Source organism: Pipistrellus kuhlii, unplaced genomic scaffold, assembly GCF_014108245.1.
Source record: "Pipistrellus kuhlii isolate mPipKuh1 unplaced genomic scaffold, mPipKuh1.p scaffold_m20_p_3, whole genome shotgun sequence".
Lineage (NCBI taxonomy): Eukaryota > Metazoa > Chordata > Mammalia > Chiroptera > Vespertilionidae > Pipistrellus > Pipistrellus kuhlii.
Window position 1 is genome coordinate 182,464,264 of NW_023425529.1, and position 21,173 is coordinate 182,485,436.

Sequence of the window (21,173 nt, forward strand, 5' to 3'; positions counted from 1 at the left end):
AGCTCACAGCTTCTCACTGGGCGGTGCCTGTGCACAGCAGACAACAGGCTGCGTGAGGAGCGCTCCCCGCCAAGAGCCGAGGGGCCAGCTCTCCCGGCTCTGCGGGTCCCATCCCGCCGTCCTACCCCCCATCCCGCCATCCCACCCCCCATCCCCGCCGTCCCCCATCCCGCCGTCCCACCCCCATCCCGCCGTCCCACCCCCCATCCCGCCGTCCCACCCCCCCCCCCATCCCCGCCGTCCCACCCCACTCCCGCCGCCCCCATCCCCATCCCCATCCCGCCGTCCCACCCCATCCAATCGTCCCCCCCCATCCCGCCGTCCCACCCCCATCCCGCCGTCCCACCCCCCATCCCGCCGTCCCCACCCCCTCCCCATCCCCCATCCCGCCGTCCCCCCCCCATCCCGCCATCCCATCCCGCCCGCCCCCCCACCCCATCCCGCCGTCCCCCATCCCGCCGTCCCACCCCCCATCCCGCCATCCCCCATCCCGCCGCCCCACCCCCCATCCCGCCGTCCCCCATCCCGCCGTCCCACCCCCCATCCCGCCATCCCCCATCCCGCCGTCCCACCCCCCATCCCGCCGCCCCCCATCCCGCCGTCCCACCCCCATCCCGCCGTCCCCCCCCCATCCCGCCGTCCCACCCCCATCCCGCCGTCCCCCCCCCATCCGCCGTCCCACCCCCCATCCCGCCGTCCCACCCCCATCCCGCCGTCCCACCCCCCATCCCCCCCGTCCCGCCCATCCCACCCCCCATCCCGCCGTCCCACCCCCATCCCCCCCATCCGCCGTCCCCCCCCCATCCCGCCGTCCCACCCCCATCCCGCCCATCCCGCCGTCCCACCCCCCATCCCGCCGTCCGCACCCCCCATACCGCCGCCCCACCCCCCCGCCACCCCCATCCCGCCGTCCCCCCCCATCCCGCCATCCCCCATCCCGCCGTCCCACCCCCATCCCGCCGTCCCACCCCCATCCCGCCGCCCACCCCCCCCATCCCGCCCCGCCCCACCCCCCATTCCCGCCGCCCCACCCCCATCCCGCCGCCCCACCCCCATCCCGCCGCCCCCATCCCGCCTCCCCCATCCCCATCCCGCCGTCCCCCATCCCGCCGTCCCACCCCCCATCCCCGCCCCCCCCCATCCCGCCGCCCCACCCCCCATCCCCCTCCCCCCCCCCCACCCCCATCCGCGCCCATCCCCCATCCCCGCCTTCCCCCCCACCCGCGTCCCCCCCCCCATCCCGCCGCCCACCCCACCCCCACCCCCGCCCTCCCCCCCCATCCCGCCGTCCCCCCCCATCCCGCCGTCCCACCCCCCATCCCGCCCCCCCACCGCCGTCCCACCCCCCATCCCGCCGTCCCACCCCCCACTCCGCCCACCCCATCCCGCCCCCATCCCGCCGTCCCCCCCCCATCCCGCCGTCCCACCCCCCATCCCGCCCCCACCCCCACCCCCATCCCGCCGTCCCACCCCCATCCCGCCGTCCCACCCCCCATCCCGCCGCCCCATCCCACCCCCATCCCGCCGTCCCACCCCCCATCCCGCCGCCCCCCCCCATCCCGCCGTCCCCCCCCCCATCCCGCCATCCCGCCGTCCCACCCCCACCCCCATCCCGCCGTCCCACCCCCCATCCCGCCGTCCCACCCCCCATCCCGCCGTCCCACCCCCCATCCCGCCGTCCCCACCGCCGTCCCATCCCGCCGTCCCCATCCCCCCCCACCCCCATCCCCACCCCCATCCCGCCGTCCCACCCCCCATCCCGCCGTCCCCACCCGCCGTTCCCACCCCCCATCCCCGCACCCCCCATCCCGCCGTCCCACCCCCCATCCGCCGTCCCACCCCATCCGCCGTCCCACCCCCCATCCCGCCGTCCCACCCCCCATCCCGCCGTCCCACCCCCCATCCCGCCGTCCCACCCCATCCCGCCGTCCCACCCCCATCCCCCCCTCCCACCCCCATCCCGCCGTCCCACCCCCATCCCGCCGTCCCACCCCCCATCCCGCCGTCCCACCCCCCATTCCCGCCGTCCCCACCCCCCATCCCCGTCCCCCCCCATCCCGCCGTCCCACCCCCATCCCGCCGTCCCACCCCCATCCCGCCGTCCCCCCCCATCCCCCGTCCCACCCCCATCCCGCCGTCCCACCCCCCATCCCGCGTCCCACCCCCCATCCCGCGTCCACCCCCCATCCCGCCGTCCCCCCCCTCCCACCCCCCACCGCCCCCCCCATCCCGCCATCCCACCCCCCATCCGCCTCCCACCCCCATCCCGCCGTCCACATCCCCTCCCCCGCCCGTCCCGCCTCCCACCCCCATCCCGCCGTCCCACCCCCCATCCCGCCGTCCACCCCACCCGCCATCCCGGCCGTCCCACCCCCCCATCCCGCCGTCCCACCCCCCCATCCCGCGTCCCACCCCCATCCCGCCGTCCCACCCCATCCCGCATCCACCCCCATCCGCCGTCCCACCCCCCATCCCGCCATCCCCCATCCCGCCGTCCCCACACATCCCGCCGTCCCACCCCCCATCCCGCCGTCCCGCCCCCCATCCCGCCATCCCGCCGTCCCACCCCCATCTCCGCCGTCCCACCCCCATCCCGCCGTCCCCCCCCCCCATCCCGCCATCCCGCCGTCCCCCCCCCCATCCCGCCGTCCCACCCCCATCGCCGCCCACCCCCCATCCCGCCGTCCCACCCCCATCCCGCCCCGCCTCCCCCATCCCGCCGTCCCACCCCCCATCCCCCGTCCCACCCCATCCCGCCGCCCCACCTCCCCATCCCGCCGTCCACCCCCCATCCCGCCGTCCCACCCCCATCCCGCCGTCCCCCCCCCATCCCCCCATCCCGCCGTCCCACACCCCATCCCGCCATCCCCCATCCCGCCCGTCCCACCCCCCATCCCCGCCGTCCCACCCCCCATCCCGCCGTCCCCCCCCATCCCGCCGTCCCCCCCCCATCCCCCGTCCCGCCGTCCCACCCCCATCCCGCCGTCCCACCCCCATCCCCGCCATCCCCCATCCCGCCGTCCCCCATCCCGCCGTCCCACCCCCCATCCCGCCGTCCCCACCCCCATCCCGCCGTCCCACCCCCATCCCGCCGTCCCACCCCATCCCGCCATCCCGCCGTCCACCCCCATCCCGCCGCCCACCCCCCATCCCGCCGTCCCATCCCGCCGTCCCACCCCCCATCCCGCCGCCCACCCATCCCGCCGTCCCACCCCCATCCCGCCGTCCCCCACCCCCATCCCGCCCACCCCCCATCCCGCCGTCCCCCCCCATCCGCCGTCCCACCCCCATCCCGCCGTCCCACCCCCCATCCCGCCGTCCCACCCCCCATCCCGCCTCCCGCCTCCCACCCCCCATCCCGCCGTCCCACCCCCCATCCGCCGCCCCCCCCCCCATCCCGCCTCCCCCATCCAGCCTCCCCATCCCGCCGTCCCACCCCCCATCCCGCCGTCCACCCCCCATCCCGCCATCCCCCATCCCGCCGTCCCCCCCATCCCGCCGTCCCACCCCCCATCCCGCCGTCCCACCCCCCATCCCGCCGTCCCCCCCCCATCCCGCCGTCCCACCCCCCATCCCGCCGTCCCACCCCCCATCCCGCCGTCCCACCCCCATCCCGCCGTCCACCCCCATCCCGCCGTCCATCCCTCCGTCCACCCCCCCATCTCCGCCGTCCCACCCCCAATTCCCGCCGTCCCAACACCATCCCGCGTCCCCACCCCCATCCGCCGTCCCCACCCCCATCCCGCCGTCCCACCCCCATTCCCGCCGTCCCACCCCCATCCCGCCATCCCCCTCCCGCCGTCCCCCATCCCGCCGTCCCACCCCCCCATCCCGCTCCCCCTCCGTTCCCACCCCCCCATCCCCGCCGTCCCACCCCATCCCGCCGCCCCCCCCACCGCACACAATCCGCCGTCCACCCCCCATCCGCCCGTCCACCCCCCATCCGCCGTTCCCCCCCCCATCCCGCGTCCCCCCCCCATCCGCCATCCGCCGTCCCACCCCATCCCGCCCGTACCACCCCAATTCCCGCCGTCCCCCCCCATCCCGCCATTCCGCCCCCGTCCCACCCCCCATCCCGCCCCGTCCCACCCCCATCCCGCCGCTCCCCCCCCATCCCGCCATCCGCCCTCCTCCCCATCCCCCATCCCGCCGTCCCACCCCCATCCCGCCGTCCCCCCCCATCCCGCCGTCCCCCCCCATCCCGCCGTCCCACCCCCATCCCGCCGTCCCACCCCCCATCCCGCCGTCCCACCCCCATCCCGCCGTCCCCATCCCGCCGCCCCATCCCGCCGTCCCACCCCGTCCCACCCCCCATCCCCCGCCCCCATCCCGCCGTCCCACCCCCCATCCCCCGTCCCCCCCCCATCCCGCCGTCCCCCCCCATCCCGCCGTCCCCCATCCCGCCGTCCCACCCCCCATCCCGCCGTCCCACCCCCCATCCCGCCGTCCCCCCCCATCCCGCCGTCCCCCCCCATCCCGCCGTCCCCACCCGCCGTCCCGCCGTCCCCCCCCATCCCGCCGTCCCCCCCCATCCCGCCGTCCCCACCCCCCGCCATCCCGCCATCCCCATCCCGCCGTCCCCCATCCCGCCGTCCCACCCCCCATCCCGCCGTCCCACCCCCCATCCCGCCGTCCCACCCCCCCATCCCGCCGTCCCACCCCCATCCCGCCCATTCCCGCCGTCCCATCCCCCCATCCCGCCGTCCCACCCCCCATCCCGCCGTCCCACCCCCATCCCGCCGGTCCCCCATCCCGCCGTCCCACCCCCATCCCGCCGTCCCACCCCCCATTCCCGCCATCCCCCATCCCGCCGTCCCACCCCCATCCCGCCGTCCCACCCCCCCATCCCGCCGTCCCATCCCCCATCCCGCCGTCCCATCCCCCATCCCGCCGTCCCCCCCCCCATCCCGCTGTCCCGCCCCCCATCCCGCCGCCCCACCCCCCATCCCGCCGCAGAGACCCGCCATGTGAAATCACCCCCCAGCACCTCTCCGACAAGGTGCCTCCAGTCACCAGCCCTCAGCGTAGGGTGCTCTTAGTAAGACACAGTCCTGAACACTCTGAGAGGAGACACAAATACCCTATTTTTACAAGTGTCTTGTATGTAACAGTCATTGAACAAAAAACGTTTCTTTCATATTTTTTTATTACTTTCAGAGACATACGAAGTATTTGCACATCAGCGTGGCCTCCCCTGTTGGAATTGCCTAGTGCTTTTTTTAAGCGGGAAAACCGACGGGGAACTAGAGTCCGAAGCAGAGGGCAGGTTCCAGGCGTCGCTGTGGCTGACTTGCCCTCTGCCCCCTGGTCCTGAGACCTCCCTGGGCTGGGAGCAGTGAACACCGCGGACCGGGATGGCCTGCTGGGGAGCGGCCGGCGGCGGCGGACACAGCTTCTGACGGCACCCGGCCCGGCTCCCCCCGACGAAATCACCTGGAACCCTCTAACCGTGCAGGCGGACACCAGCGCTGGTGCGGCCAACGGAAACACGCGTCATTTGCCGAATCACATCGTCCACCAGAATGACAAACGGCGCCATCTCCCCTCAGGATGCTGGGAGAGCAGTGAAACGAGGGACCCCCTTCTCCCAGGCCCCGCCCGCCCCGCAGATGGAAGGAAGGAAGGACGGTCTCTCCTCCCCTCGGTCTTCCCTTTGTTCTGAGGACGCTCCAGGGCCATGACCTTCAAAGCCAGTGCAGCCCGGACTGGCTCCGGCGAGCCCCTCCCCAACTCTCCCCGGACCCCAGCTTGCTCCTCTCGGTGGGGAGCAGCCACCCTGTCCCCACACTTCACCGCCTCGGGCGTGGGTGGGAGGAGAGGAGGGGACGCTCCAGAGCGGGGCCGGGACAGGCAACGGCCAAGACGCGTTGTGATGGGTAATGCGAGCATGGAGCCTGCACGGTCTCACGGACGCCCGGGAGGACCGAGCCACCTGTCCTCACCGCCCGCGGCACCGGCACCGGGGACTGGTTGGAAATGACCTTCCTGGACCTGCAGGCGGCCTCGGAACCAGAACCCTGGGGCCGAGCGGGGAGCTTCGCCCGGCTCTCCGGGGGAGGCTGGGGGTGGGGGTCGAGGGCACAGGAGGGAAGAGTCACGTTTGGGCGGGAGGGTCCTGCACAGACAGAGCCGTTCTGCCACTTACCTGTGCTCAGCCTGGGGCGGGTTCGTCACCCTAGAATCCCATTTCCCAATCTGTCTCCTAAGAACTGAACAGGGGAATGCCCGACACGGGGTAAGCTTCGCCATACACTGGGCGGGTAAAACGAACCTCAGACGCGGTAAGCAACCTGCCCAAATAAGGCACTCTGCCATGTTTACGTTGTAAACCTGGAGTCAATTTGCACTCCATCTGAGTCGGGAAAAAAAACCCCTGCGTTCTTAGAATTGTGCTCAAATTCCATGTTGTATAAACTGCCCGGGAAAATGAGTTTTGTCTGGACAAAGGAATTGGATACTGTACCAATATCCCCTCGCCACAGCAGGCGGCATGGCTCGGTGCTGTCTGCACAGCCGGTCTCTGACCCCCTCCCGTCTCCACGGCCGGTCTCTGACCCCCTCCCGTCTACACGGCCGGTCTCTGACCCCCTCCCTTCTACACGGCCGGTCTCTGACCCCCTCCCGTCTGCACGGCCGGCCTCTGACCCCCTCCCGTCTACACGGCCGGTCTCTGACCCCCTCCCTTCTACACAGCTGGTCTCTGACCCCCTCCCGTCTACACAGCCGGTCTCTGACCCCCTCCCGTCTACACAGCCGGTCTCTGACCCCCTCCCGTCTCCACGGCCGGTCTCTGACCCCCTCCCTTCTACATGGCTGGTCTCTGACCACCTCCCGTCTGCACGGCCGGCCTCTGACCACCTCGATGAAGCCAGTCAGGTAAGCCCTGGGCCTCGATGCCCCGCACTGCGTTCTGTCTGAAGATTCTCTTCCCCCGACACCTTCAGCAACGCTGTCCAAAAGGCCCGTGTGTCCTCAGAAAAGGACAAATAGGAAACCCCGGAAAGGGTGCGTTTCAGCGACAGGAGAGGTACCAGGCCAGCCAGTCCTGGCGCCAAAGGCACGCAGAGCCCGGATGTGGCGTGAGCATGATCGGCCGCCGGCATCAGGAGTCACCACGCCCGGACACCTGCTCAGTTACCAGCCCGGGAACACGACTCTCCCGGGAAAGGCTCCAGCTCTCCCCTCAGCTGTGCAGCAGCAATAAGCCGTTCACCGTCTGTCCCTGCTCTGCGGTGGAATTACATCTCCCAGGTACCTGTCCCTCTGCACGCGGTTAAACCCTCGGGCGGCCCCGTTCCTGGAAGGCCTCACATGAGCCTTGTTCTGCAGTGTCGCTTCCGACACACTAGCTGACCTTTACTTCCTGCGTCTGGGTGAGCACGAATCTCTTCTCCACTCTATCGCTCAGTAAACCCATTAAATCCGTGGTTCCCAGCCTTTCTAGTGCCGCGACCCTTTAATACAGTCCCTCATGCTGTGGTGACCCCCAACCAGAACATTATTTTCGTTGCTACTTCATAACTGTAATGTTGCTACTGTTATGAATCGTAATGTAAATATCTGTGTCTTCCGATGGTCTTAGGCTCATGACCCACAGGTTGAGAACCGCTAGCAGGGTCGCCTAAGACCATCGGAAAACACAGATATTCACATTACGATCCTTTTAGCAGGATCGCAGCACAACCCAGTGCTGAGTTTTGTTTGCTCCCTGAGAATGTTCTTCTGTTTCTACCTTGTCCTTTGGGTAAGAATTAAACCCTAACATTTTGAAACGAACCCGATTTTATTTAATGCAGTGGTTCTCAGCCTTTCTAATCACACACGAAGAGGAAACACAAAACAGGAAGAAATAATGGATGTGTCTCAAGTGGAAAACAATGTGAATTCCAACACACACAGCAAACAGAGAGCAACAACATCGATGAGCTTCTGTGTCTTCCTCTTGTTGTGTGCAAAGAGGCCCTGACATACCCCACCTCCTTGGGAGTTAGGGAGGAAGAACGGACGGAGCTGGGTAGCGTCGTTTCCCACGATGCAGCGACATCCCGCACAAGGCCCAGCGTTAACGGAGCCTTCCTGCAGAACTCCAGAGACGACGATCTGCTTAGCAGTGTCCTCCTGCACACCATAACCACCGTAAAGGAAACAGTAACTTTCCGCAGCTCTTTGCCCAAGTTCATGCATAAAACTTGAACTTGGCGTGTCATTTCCTCTTGGTCAGACACTGTCTCCTTCATTTACACAATCTGTCCCTGAGTGTCAATGTCACGTCACGGACACCTGTCCTGCACGTGAGGTGCCACACGTGCACATATTTACTCCCCATGATTTCATGACGGGATGGCAGAGCCTCAGAAGGCTGCACGCACAACGGCTATATGGCCCCACCATTCCTTCCGAGGTCAGACCTAAAAGACCTGAAGACAGGTACCCACACAACCACACATGCACACGCGTTCACAGCAGCAGTGGCCACAGTAGCCAAGAGGTAGAAGCCACTCAAATTTCTGTCACTGGATACATTGGTAAACAAAGTGTGGCACATACATGCAATGGCATATTATTCCCTGCTACAGTGCGGACAGACCTCCAAAACATGCTCAGTGAGAGCAGCTGACACGGAGGGTCCCGCAGAGACTGAGTGTGACTGTACATATGTGGCACACCCAGGACAGACGGACCCACGAAGACAAAAGTATGTCCGTGGCTGCCGGGGCGGAGAGGGGCACAGGCAGAGAACCGACTCCGTGGGCGTGGGGAGGGGGGAACCACGCTGAGCTAGTTGGATGGAGCCGGCGGTCACACACACTGCGAGTATTCTGTGTCCATTTAAATTAATGAATTTGTGGTATGTGAAGCTCACCTCGATAAACTGGCTTTGGGGCCCCCCACTTTTACTGTTGAGAGTATTACAGATGTCCCTCCTTTTCCCCCATTACCCACCTCCACCCAGTTCCCGCCCCGCCCTGGCCTCCGCCACCCTCTGGTCCGGGTCCACAGGAAATGCATATATGCATGTAAGATCTCTGCGTGAGTTAGAACAATGCTAAGACTCTGCGTGAATAAAATATTTCCACAAGAGGAAGCCGAATAATGAAAACATGGGAAAGCGATCAACCTCACCAGAATAAAACAAAACGCCAGATGAAACAATCATCGGGCTTCACTGTGAGCTTACGCGGCGATCCAACTTTGTTTTGTTTTGTCTTAATCGTGATGAAACTCGGCTCTGGTGAGGATGTGAGTAAGCGGACACTCATTCACGGCGGGTGATTCAGTAACTCGATACGATCTTTTTAAGAAACCATTTGGCAATATTAAAGGCCATTCAGACACTGATGACACGGAACCTGGGAAAGCTGTTCTCACCCGGTGCTCCTGCCTCCCGTCCCGCTGGCACCCTCAGGAAGACTCAGCGGCCACACAGGGGCGCCCCTCCCTCCCTCCGACCCCCAGTTCCCCCCGGGCCTGGCCCTGCTCCGCTCCCGAGCCTCCAGCACACGCCTGCCCCGTGAATGGTCAACAGGTAACCCATGTCGACGGAAGGCCTGCACCTCGGACGGGGAGACAGCGATGAACACCATTATATCACAGAAGGATGGTCGCTTGTTTTTGATGCTCCAGTGTATGCATATGTCGTGGTGAGTGCATCTACTAAAGCACATGTGTCAAACACAAGGCCCGCGGGCCAAATCCGTCCCACCAGGCCTTGCAATGTGGCCCGCACCGCGCTGTCATCACTGCACTCCGCTGCATTTCCATCACAATGACAGTTCAGTAAACCATTTGGCCCGCAATTTAGGCTGGATTTTAGATTTTGGCCCCTTCTCTGATTGAGTTCGACACCCCTATACTAAAGGAATAGGAGGGCTGATGTTCAGCTGAAAGTTGATAACACGTGTTTCCTGACAATGGGACCAGGTGGGAGAAAAGTCTTCCAAGACTGCTCCGAGATAAATGGCCTTGTGATGGTTTAGCTTATTCTGATTTACACTGAGGCATCGCCAGTGCGTAGCAAAGTGGGACACAGGATTTTGGTGGCGAGGAGGTAGAAGAATCTACCTCAGGTGTTCCGGTAACCCAGAAGCTGCTGTGTGTAAGGGCTGACCCTTCAGAAGCGAGCAGCGGGCTCTGCAAACACTCTCACCTCAGCCTCTCCTCTCTCCTAAGAACCAAGCAATGTTTGCTCGTGGGATAGCCTGGTTTGGGAAAACAGTTTAAGAATGTAAGTGGCTGTGCCGGCGAGGAAGGTAGGAATGTCTTCTTCCTGAGAGAGGAAGAAGGTTGAAAAGATTGCTGTCTAAACTAAGGTGACCAGATGTCCCGCTTTTGGCGGGACAATCCCGATTTCCGATAATTTGTCCCGCGGCGTTTTAAAACAGTCCCGATTTTTTCAGGACTGTTTTAAAATGCCACGGGACGCGGGACAAATTGTCAAAAAGCGGGACGTCTGGTCACCTTAGTAAACACACCGACAACGACCCACCAGGCCTGTCTCATTCTCCCGCCTGTCCTACCCAAGGTCCCAACAGCCCGCAGCTGCCCGGGCTCAGCTCAGGGGCAGCTGCTCCAAGGCCCGGTCTGGGACCAGGGGAGCGGCACTGTGGAGGGCGCTGGCCAGCACAGCAGGGCCAGCCTGTGGCACCCCGCCAGGCAGCACCCTGCCAGGCGGCACCCCAGCAGGCGGAGAGGGCCTGCTCTGCTCAGCCTCCCTCTTAAAGGGGGTCCTCCAAATGAGCCTGCATCGCTTTCATCCGCATAAGGAACTGGGAAGACTGTGTTTTCATGCCCATATCCTTATTCCGTAGGCACCATCCCAGTGGATGCTTCCATTCCCAGACACGTTTTCTCTGAATAAGTGCATATGCATACTGATGCACAAATGACACAATACACGTTTGGGCAAGGTCAGTATTAAACTAAATAAACTGTACATATACTGTAGTTTTGAGTCCTGCTTTAAAGACACATGTATGACATTCTCATTTTGAGGAATACACAAAATAGGATAAACCAGTGGTCGGCAAACTCATTAGTCAACAGAGCCAAAAATCAACAGTACAACGGTTGACATTTCTTTTGAGAGCCGAAAACAACTTCTGTGCAAGGGCCACGAAGTTTCAATCGCACTGTATGTGTGCGCCCATATGTGGTTATTTTGTGGAAGAGCCACACTCAAGGGGCCAAAGAGCCGCAGTTTGCAGACCACTGGGATAAACTATTAGTAAAGTCCCTCTTTCATTTCCCTATAGAATGCTATATATATATATATATATATATATATATATATATATACACATCTATATCTCCCAATATTTTGTTATTTCTTCAGTATATAAATCGACATACTCCACAAAGCACACAAACAGGCTGGTACTATGTGAATCTTCCACAACTTTAATCGTTGGCATACATAGAACTCCTTCGAAGATCACACATAAGTTTACCTTCATCTTCTTCTACATGCATTGCGTAGATTACAGCCTACCATTCAACTAACAGACATTAGTTTCCATTTCTCCCCAGAGAAACACGTTTCTATTTATGTGCTTGTAAATATTTTCAGCTGTTGATTATTTTTAGAATGAATTTCTAGCAGTGAGCCAATGAATATATACACTTACTATTATTTTTATTATATATTTTCAATCCTCAAGCAAGGAAATGTTTTTACTGATGTCCGAGAGCGGGAGAGAGAGACAGAGGAAGGAAGGGAGGGAGAAAGACGTCTACAAATATTAATACATCAAGAAGAAAGGAAAGCCATCTAACAAGATGCCCCATTAACACCAGGAACTCACCAGACAAGTTGGCACAGGGCGGCAGTATCACCTCAGGGCTCAGAAACGGAGCCCCTGCCCTGCCCGTCAGATGCCAACTTCAGTCCCTGAAAACCCTACCGAGTGAGAGCCGGACAGGAAGGAGCCGTCAGCTCGACACTGGGGGGCAAAGATGCTGTTATCCTGCCCCCCTCTGCCGGGGGCATCCTCCCTGCAGCTGCTGCTCGCCTCAGGGCTGGTCTCTAAGGTTCCACGTCCTCCGAAGTGAGTGCCAGGCCAACCCAGGCGCCCTGTCCCCTCGCTGTCACTGTGAACGGCACCGGGTGAGCTCCGATAGGGGAGATCTTTTCCTACTCTAAGGCTCACGTTCTTTAGTTTTCCCGTCCATTCAGCTCGTCAGGCTCCTGCTGGCTGTTCCTCCCCGTTTCCATGGGTCAGCATGATGCTTGGCTCTCAGAATGTTGGAGGAAACTCAATTACAGAAGAAAAGCAGGTGGCTTCCAGCCGGATGCCCTGTGGAGATCCAGGCTATACTCAGAGCCAACAGCTACCCGATCACTCAGGGTGCCTGAGAGCCATCTCCGTGTAACCAGGAGAAAACACAGCTCTGACCCCTCACCCCCAGCCTGTTCCCCCAGCCCCTCCTTCCCTGCCTGCCATCTCAGAAAACGACACCCATCCACCCAGATGCCCAGGCACAACGCAGGGCAGGCACCCTGGGTGCTTGCCCAATGCTGGATCCACCATCCACCCCACAGGCTGGACCCCAGCACGCAGACTCAGCCCCAGGTCCTCCATCACCCTCAGCCACGCCACCAGCCCCTCACACCTGCACCGCAGCCGACTCCCAACAGCCGTCACCTGCAAGCCACTCTCCACGCAGCAGCTGGCAGACGACATTTCTTTTTATATAAAAGTTTAATTAGAGGCAAAACCAGTTTGGCTCAATGGATAGAGCGTCGGCCTGCAGACTGAAAGGTCCCGGGTTCGATTCCGGTCGAGGGCATGTACCTTGGTTGCGGGCACATCCTCAGTAAGGAGTGTGCAGGAGGCAGCTGGTCAATGTTTCTCTCTCATCGATGTTTCTAACTCTCTAACCCTCTCTCTTCCTCCCTGTGAAAAATCAATAAAATAAAAAAATAAAAAGTTGTTAGAAACTACGGGATCCGTCCTCCTGGTAAAACACAGAGGGACCGCCCACAATGCTCAGGCTCCTTCCCTCCGGCCCCCGGCCCCCGGCTCCCCTCCTCTCTGTCCGGGTCGCTGAGACCCGCAGGCTGCCCGGGACTGCACAAGCCCGACCACGGCCCTCTGAGGGAATCGCGCCCATCGCGTCACCCCGCTGACGTCTGGGATGTTCCTGGCACGTCTTCTGTCGTCTCTCGTTTACTGCTGCAGTCCGTCTTCCTCGCCCGCAGCCCGTCCGTCCACCACGGGGTCCTCGGTGCCAGAACTCCTGGTGCTCCTCCGCCTGAGCGACCCCCGTCAGCCCGTCAGCTCTGCCTGGGACAGCGCCTCCTCCTGGCCCTGGCACCACGAACACGCGAACCAGAAGAATCACAGGTATGTTTCTTAAAGCTCCAGGGCTGGGATTTCAAGAATCAAACATCAGAAAGCGAAGACGTGCCCCCGCGCAGCCGGAGGAATGGCTCCCAGGCTGCGACCGCTCGATCGACATGCCCGGCACCGCTCGGCGGAGCGCACGGCCGGCTCGGACGCCTCGCCTCCTGGGCAGGCTTTCCCTGGCGGCACCTCCTCCTGCCCGTCCCTCTGGCGCGACGCCCGGACCCAGCAGTAAACAGAGACGTATGGAATGGCAGGAATGTCCGATAACCACCCTGACTGCACAGATCAGCCTTAGTCATAAGCAAGAATGCATGCCCTTCGACCCTTCGACTCAAATTCAACTGGGAGCAAACAAGAGGCGAGAGCTGGATGCCGGCTCGGGGTGCGGGGCGGAGGGGCGGGCGGGGAAGGCTCTAAATTTAGCTCCTCTTCACTGGGTTAACGCTGTTTATTTATCTACAGTAGGGGTGTCGAACTCAATCAGAGAAGGGGCCAAAATCTAAAATCCAGCCTAAATCGCGGGCCGAATGGTTTACTGAACAGTCATAAACTGTCATTGTGATGGAAACGCATCGGAGTGCAGTGATGACAGCGCGGTGCGGGCCACATTGCAAGGCCTGGCAGGACGGATTTGGCCCGAGGGCCTTGTGTTTGACACATGTGATCTACAGTGTCCATGCACCGCAATCGCAAAGCACTGCTTGGCTCCCTCTTAGCTTGGTAGCACCTGAGCTAGAGAAACAAGCCATTGAAATCACCTGATAGAGAGGACCGTCCTATCTCCCTCTGCCCTCACCAACATCTCCGCCTGGGCCCCACCTGGAGTCAGTGCGCAGGGGCCAGGACCGCTCAAGATCCTGCCTTTAAAAAAAAAAAAAAAAAAATATATATATATATATATATATATATATATATATATATATATATGATATATATATGTGTGTGTGTGTGTATATATATATATATATATATATATATATATATATATATTTTTTTTTTTTTTTTTTTTTTACAGGGAGGAAGGGAGAGAGATAGAGACCCAGAAATGTCGATGAGAGAGAAATATTGACCAGCTGCCTCCTGCACACCCCCTATCGGGGATGTGCCCGCAACCAATGTACATGCCCTTGACCAGAATCGAACCTGGGGCCCTTCAGTCTGCAGACCAACGCTCTACCACTGAGCCAAACAGGTTTCGGCAAGATCCTGCCTTTCTAAGGCCACGCTACCAAATGGGAGAAGACACCCAGGAGGCCGGGTCACGGGGGACAGCCAGGAGAGGCCGGTGGGACGTGGAGACTCCGGGCCCCCACCACGCGGCCGCAGGCAGAGCGTTCACCGGTCTGAGGGGGGGGGGGGGACAGGGACACGGAGCAGGTGGAACGGGTCCAGGACCTGTTGTGTCCGAATGCCCTGAGAGGAGATTATAATTCCGGCAGCAAACTGGTGACGGGGACATAAAACGTTAACCAATGGGGCAAAGGGATAATGATTAACTACGGAGAAAACCAGAGGAAACTCGATTACAGGACATGGGACTGGTCATCCGGAAACAGTGTTCACACCTCGAGGAGCGTTTCTCTGCCAGGTTCTCTGCCAGGTGGTACAACACGCCCAGGCGATGGGCGGGGAGGCGTGTGGACGGCGGGAGGGCGCCAGGATACGTAAACATGTTTAAAAACACAGAGTGACCATTCATAGCCAGCATGGCTGGCTCGGGGGAGAGGACCGGGTGTGGGTCCGGGGCCTGCCGTTGGCCTTGGGAAACCATTTCGTGTCCATTAATCATTCGCAGAGACAACTTCGATTAAAACAAAGTTGTAAAATCTCCTTCACGTTTCCAATTTTAATTTCAAAAGTCAAAAAATTTCATCGGCTGTCGCTACTCGCTGATTCAAATGTTCCCTAAAGAAATCTCAAACATCTTTAGAGTCACGTTTGCTCAAAATTCACATAAAGCACGTCTTCTGTTTCTCAAAAGCACATACCCTAAACGTGTGACATTACCGAGGTGGTCTTCTAGCAGAAACAAAGTTGCGTGAACCTTTAGTGAAATGGAAAATAGGAGCATTGCACCCGTTCCTTCCAGCTTTTACGCAGAAGTCCTGCTACGGCCGATGCAGAGGTGCCCGGTGATGTCTCGGGACTGTGCCCTTGGCCCTGTCTCAGAGAGGCCTCCGTGCAATGGGAGGGGCCCAGCCGGTGGGGGCACCGCCGGGCGGGGGGCCGCGGGCCCCCGTGGCTGGAGCGATGCAGAGACCAAGGCCGGCTCCCCCGCTGCAGTGGGGCCGGGTCAGCGGCTCGCTCTCCGTGAGGTAAAGCGGGAACACGAAGCCATTTGGAGGAAGGGCTCTGTTAAGATGCCCTAATACAACGGCCGCCTCTCCACGCTCTCGTTTCTAGCATGCGCCCGATTAACAGGGCTGAAGATCACTGTCCGTGGAAAGCTGGGTCCGAAAGCCGCTTTTCAATGTCAGAGGCTCCGCCGGGCTCACCTCGGGTGCTGTTTTACCTCCCCCTCCTGCCCGGGGCAGACCTGCCCACCCCTGAGCGGCTTCCTTCTCACCCACCACCACCCCGCCCTCCCCAGGCCAACGCGCCAGGACCCAGCGCTGAGAGGCTTGCCCACGGGGGGGCCCCCGGCGTGTCAGGCACGTGCAGGTCATCCTCACGGGAGCTGTGTTATAGTTATAAGTTCAAATCACACCCTTTCACTTGAGTTTAAATCACACACTTATAACTATTACAAGTTGACAGCGTTTTCTGTCTCTACGCCCTGAGCCTGTCCCCATGGCGACGCCCTGCCTGCCTCTCGCTCAGAGGGCCGTGGCCCGACGTGGGTCGGACGGAGGACCCAGTGTTTCCCGGAGGGGACACCACCCTCTGGCCGAGGGCACAGCGCCTGCTGTCCCCCTGATTTTGCCTCCACGAGCTGCTAAGCATCCGGAAGAATCCTCCAGCTTCGTTTCTGCAGGGGCTTTGTGTTCGCTTTGCCCAAACTACCTACTGTTCGCTAAGGAACTGGAAGACCTATTTTCCAAAGAAAACAAGATCATCCTTTTGAAGTCCACTCGTCTTTTGAAGCCCAAACTGGTGCCCACGTATTGATTTCATAGCAATTTTCTCTACCCCCCTTAACATCCACCCGATTGCTTAAAGTAAACTAGCATCGGGTTTCAAAGGTGTTCCTGGAAAGAGGACATAAATCTACATGATCTGCCTGTCTGATGACAAAACAGTGCGTTGCTGAGTAAATCACTGGTTTAAGAGAAGAGGATGGAGCGTTTGGTTTATTTATCAATACAATAGGTCCTGAGTCTCCAAAAGGACTCAACTCTTTTAACACAAGTTCAATGTGACATAAACAGGTATATATGCATACAGGAATGCGTCCCATTGTTTGGGTATAGCACGGTAACTCCAAAACTGTATTCCCATAAGATTTCTCAGAAGCACATCCAAAAGCATAATACTTAAAAAAAAAAACAACTCAACTTTCCCTAACGGTATAAAAAATATACAAAACATACTTGTCAGTCTCCCTCAAACCTTCACAGCTAGTAACACATCTCATTTCAATGAGCATCCATAATTATTACATGTCATTACAGTAAAATATAGTTCTCACATGCCAATGACTTGTAAGCTTGTACTTATTTGATCTGTTTTGTTCATTTTACTATTTCAAAAGTGTTTTAAAAATACAAAGATACTGACTTAATACTTCATGCTGTATAGAGATGAATTTCACATATAACAATAATTTTTTAAAACTCTTGTATTTCTTCACATACCATAATTTAAAACCCCATTTTAATATGTGAAAATGGTATTCAATGTCCTTTTTAACTTTTATCCTTAAGGATTTCTACCACAGCCAGTGTTCACTCCAACACGCAATGGCATACAGGGTGGGAACGATGGGTTTTACAATCTCCCCTCTTTTTTTCTTAAAATATATTTTTATTGACTTCAAAGAGGAAGGGACAGAAACATCAATGATGAGAGAGAATCATCAATCAGCTGCCTCCTACACTCTCTTCACTGGGTATCAAGCCTGCAACCCAGACATGTGCCCTGACCGGGAATCAAACCTATGAGAATCACTGATTGGCTGGCTCCTCAAGTCCTCTACCGGGGGTCGAGCCCATGTCCCGGGCCTGTGCCCTGACCTCCTGGTTCCTAGGTTGACGCTCAACCACTGAGCCACGCTGGCCAGGCAACCATCTCCCTTCTTCACGTTTGCTCTCTCCAAAGAATTTCTAGGCACTAGAGATCTTTAAAAACAAGCTGCAACAGCCTTGAGGTAGAGCAGACCTCTTTACTGCACACACAGACCCCGGTGGGACTGGGCCACAGTGAGTCAGAGTCCCCTGACACAGCTCTGTGGCGAAGTGCAACACCCACACGAAGACTCAGTGCTTGATGGGAGCGTCCCCTCGGAACAGCCCCTCTGCATGCTGCTTCCTTCACCCCGGGAGCAGCAGGGTTTGAGTCAAAGACCCAAAGTCAAGCGCACGCTGGAGCTTAATGACGGCTAAGGTTCTGCAAAACTCACTGGAGCTGCGGTCACTCCCGCCTTCCTCTCCCGCTGGCCCACACAGGAATCCGAACGAGCCTTCACAGGCAGGCGCCGGCCATCTTGTTTGTAACCCAAAGGAGCCCTGGGCTGTGTCAGGCAGGAAACACGGGGTCTTTTTAAATCTTCAGAAACAACAACTGTTCACCGACTGCCACTGCTACCGACACAGACTCTGAGGACACTGGGACACTCCGCGTCTGGCCTCGGCTCCCTTCCCACCTTCCTTCTGGGATTCCTTCTGCTGTTCCCAAAGCGCCCAACCAGACGTGCTTCTCCTAACTCCACCAGCGTCCTCTTCTCGCCGCGCAGGCTGCTGTTCCTGACTGTCCTCTCTCCCCACAGAGGCAAGTTTCGCCTAATCCTCAAAGACAGGAGGCCACGTACTTTATCATCCAAACTGGGACAAAAATTTTTAAATATATTTTTATTGATTCCAGAGAGGAAAGGAGAGGGAGAGAGAGATAGAAACATCAATGATGAGAGAGAATCACTGATGGGCTGCCTCCTGCACACCCCACACTGGGGATGGAGCCCGCAACCCGAGCGTGTGCCCTGACCGGCAATCGAACCGTGACCTCCTGGTTCCTAGGTCGATGCTCAGCCACTGAGCCACGCTGGCCAGGCCACGGGGGACAATTCTGACAATGAGAGGAGGAATTAATTGGGTGGGACAAGGGATGGTAGCAGTAAACTGGGGCTTCACACGCAGACGGGCCCCATAAGGGCCTCCACAGAGCCCAGCTCAAAGGCACAACTACTGGACAACCTGTCCCCACTAAAGCACGTCACCCTTTACATCTGCCTCTCCTCTGAGTGTGTATCTGAGCTGTGCGTCCAACAGGCTAGCCCGCCTGGATCCTGAATGGCCAGCATTCCACTTCCCACAATGCCTCGCTTGTCGTGGTAGGTTCTCCATAAACACTAGAGGCAGGCATGAGCTCTGGGCCTGCCTGACTCTCTCTATAAAAGCCGCTGCTTCCGCCCGGGGCGTGCTTTTTTACACCAGCAGCAGCCACAGAGAAGACCCTCTCCCTCGGAGATGTTCCTGCGCTGTGATGGGCGTGTCCCGAGAGGAACCGCGTGGGGCCTTGTTCACAGCTCCGGACGCTGCTTCCCACCGCGAGGAGACCTTGGAAAGCGAGGCTTCTGGTGGTGGGATGGAGAGCCGAGACACCACTACGACCCCACGGGCCCCGCAGGGGTCACCGCGCCGCCCTCCACAGCATTCATCTCTCCCTTTCTTCAGTGACTACTTCCTGGTTCTACTTTCCAGCCACCTTGGGGTTCAGCCCCACACTCACTGATCTCGGTGTCCTCCAGAGGGCAGAGAGGAACACACGGTGCACACCCAACTGACACTGAATTAATACTTAAAACCAGCGAGAAAATGGCTTGAGGCTGTGCTGCAATGAGACATAAGAAGCGTGCTCCACCGACGCCCGGGGTCAGAGCTGCTCCGGCCACCCACTCTCACCCCTTAGCCTGCAAACAGCCCCGGGAGGTCCCAGGCGCCCCCACTCCCAGAACCCCGGGCTTCACAGGAACGCAGAGCGCTGTGCGGAACGAGCTGCTGCGTGATGGAGCCAGGCCTCCATCCAGACACTGGGCAGCAGGAGTGTCCGGATCCACCGGAACGCTGCAGTGGGCTGGACAGACGTGCGTGTACATAAGAGAGAGTATCTACACGCCGCCCGTTACTCTCGTCCCCGAAGTCCACAGGCCACCACACACAACGCCCCACGTGCTCTGTTAGTTTTCTGAAAGGCTTCCGCTGGTATGGACAGACCCGGCTGGGTCCCAGTGGGGAGAAACAGCAGGAACATTCCTGAGTGGAAAAAAGAATCTCACACACTACGAGATGAGAAGTGGAAGCCCAGGGCCGGAATCCCAGCCTCGCACTGTTGTTTCCCCCCCCCCCACCCCCCCCCACACACAGGGCACTTGCTCCGTGAACGCACTGAGTTTATTTTTGGGCCACAATAAATGAAGCCCTTTATATCCGGAAGGTCCCCCCAGAGATGGCCTTCTTTGCTAACACAGAAAGTCTTATGAATTAAACAAAGAGCACTCAAAAAAAAAACAACACCAAACTTATTTTTGTCCAATGCACATGGCTCTGCCATGCGTTCAGTGCCACACACAGGAACTGGCGGAGAAATGGAAGCGCACACGTGGTGCCAGCCCCCAAGGCCCCTCTGTTACCTCCACAGCCCTGCATTCCTTCTGTGTGACAGCCGTCACAGGTCCCTCCGCGGCTCCCTCCCGTTCAGCTCTGCAGGCATGAGAAGTATGTAGCCTTTATATAACAGGAAATGTCTGAAAGCATTCTGCTGCTTTCCTTCCCCCACACCCCCTCCACGCCCGTTCCTTAGAGTGCCTCAGACGGCCTGCTGTGTTCGTTCAGAGTTAAACTCAAGTCACACAGAGACGGTGTCCCAGCCCTCAATGTGCGTGGACCCCCACGGCCACGGAGGCCGCCCGAGCCCGGCCCAGCGGCTCCCCTCCCGGCCCCCGACCCTCAACGCCCGCTGGCCGGTGCCACGCCGGTCACACACGCTTCTCTGCTGTTATCAGGGCGGGGCTTGGGAGGAAAGAAGCAAGCTCACCAGCCCGGCTCCCCATTCCCCGCATACCAAGCCCGATCGAGAGGCCCTGGCAGCGCTGGGCACCAATGTGGCTCTGCCTCTCAGTCACCCCACCCACCCTCACGGCGCCTCTGCCCGCGGCCGGGCCTGGGCCCCCATGGGCGTTTCCCCAGGAAACGGAGGCTCTGAGTGGAGTGGAATGCGAGGGCCTGGCTCGGGATGTTTGTCCGCAGTCCAGAGAGGGCAGGCGTGCTCACACCGTGCCCACCTGGGTCTGACATTCACTCCTGACGGGACCCCAACCCCGACAGCGGCCCCGGGAACAGTTCTTCGTCCTCCTGGCTGGTGAAAGGTCCACATGCGCCTCTCCTGTAGGAAAGCCACTCGGGCCATGAGAACGTGGGCGTCGCCATGCCAGGGCGGGCACCCGGAGCTGGCACGCAGCCAGCCATAAACGGCCTGGTCTGGGGACCTCGCCATGTCCCCGCCGTGTCCCCGGAAGCCAGCCAGCGTCGGGGATGCTGGGAAGGTCTGGCCCCTGGGCAGCATCCTCACAGGCGGGGGCCGAGCTGGCCTCCCCGGCCTGGTCAGGGCCACACCCACAGGAAGGCCGTCCTCTCTCACGGCACACAGCTTCTCCCCAGAGCAGCCTGGGTTAAG

The 21,173-nt window shown here is 60.2% G+C and overlaps 1 protein-coding gene across 1 annotated transcript in view; it reads right to left on the reverse strand.

Moving 5' to 3' along the window:
* Window positions 1-21,173, reverse strand: part of WWC2 (WW and C2 domain containing 2) — a 112,481-nt gene that overhangs the window by 53,514 nt on the left and 37,794 nt on the right. The window lies entirely within an intron of this gene.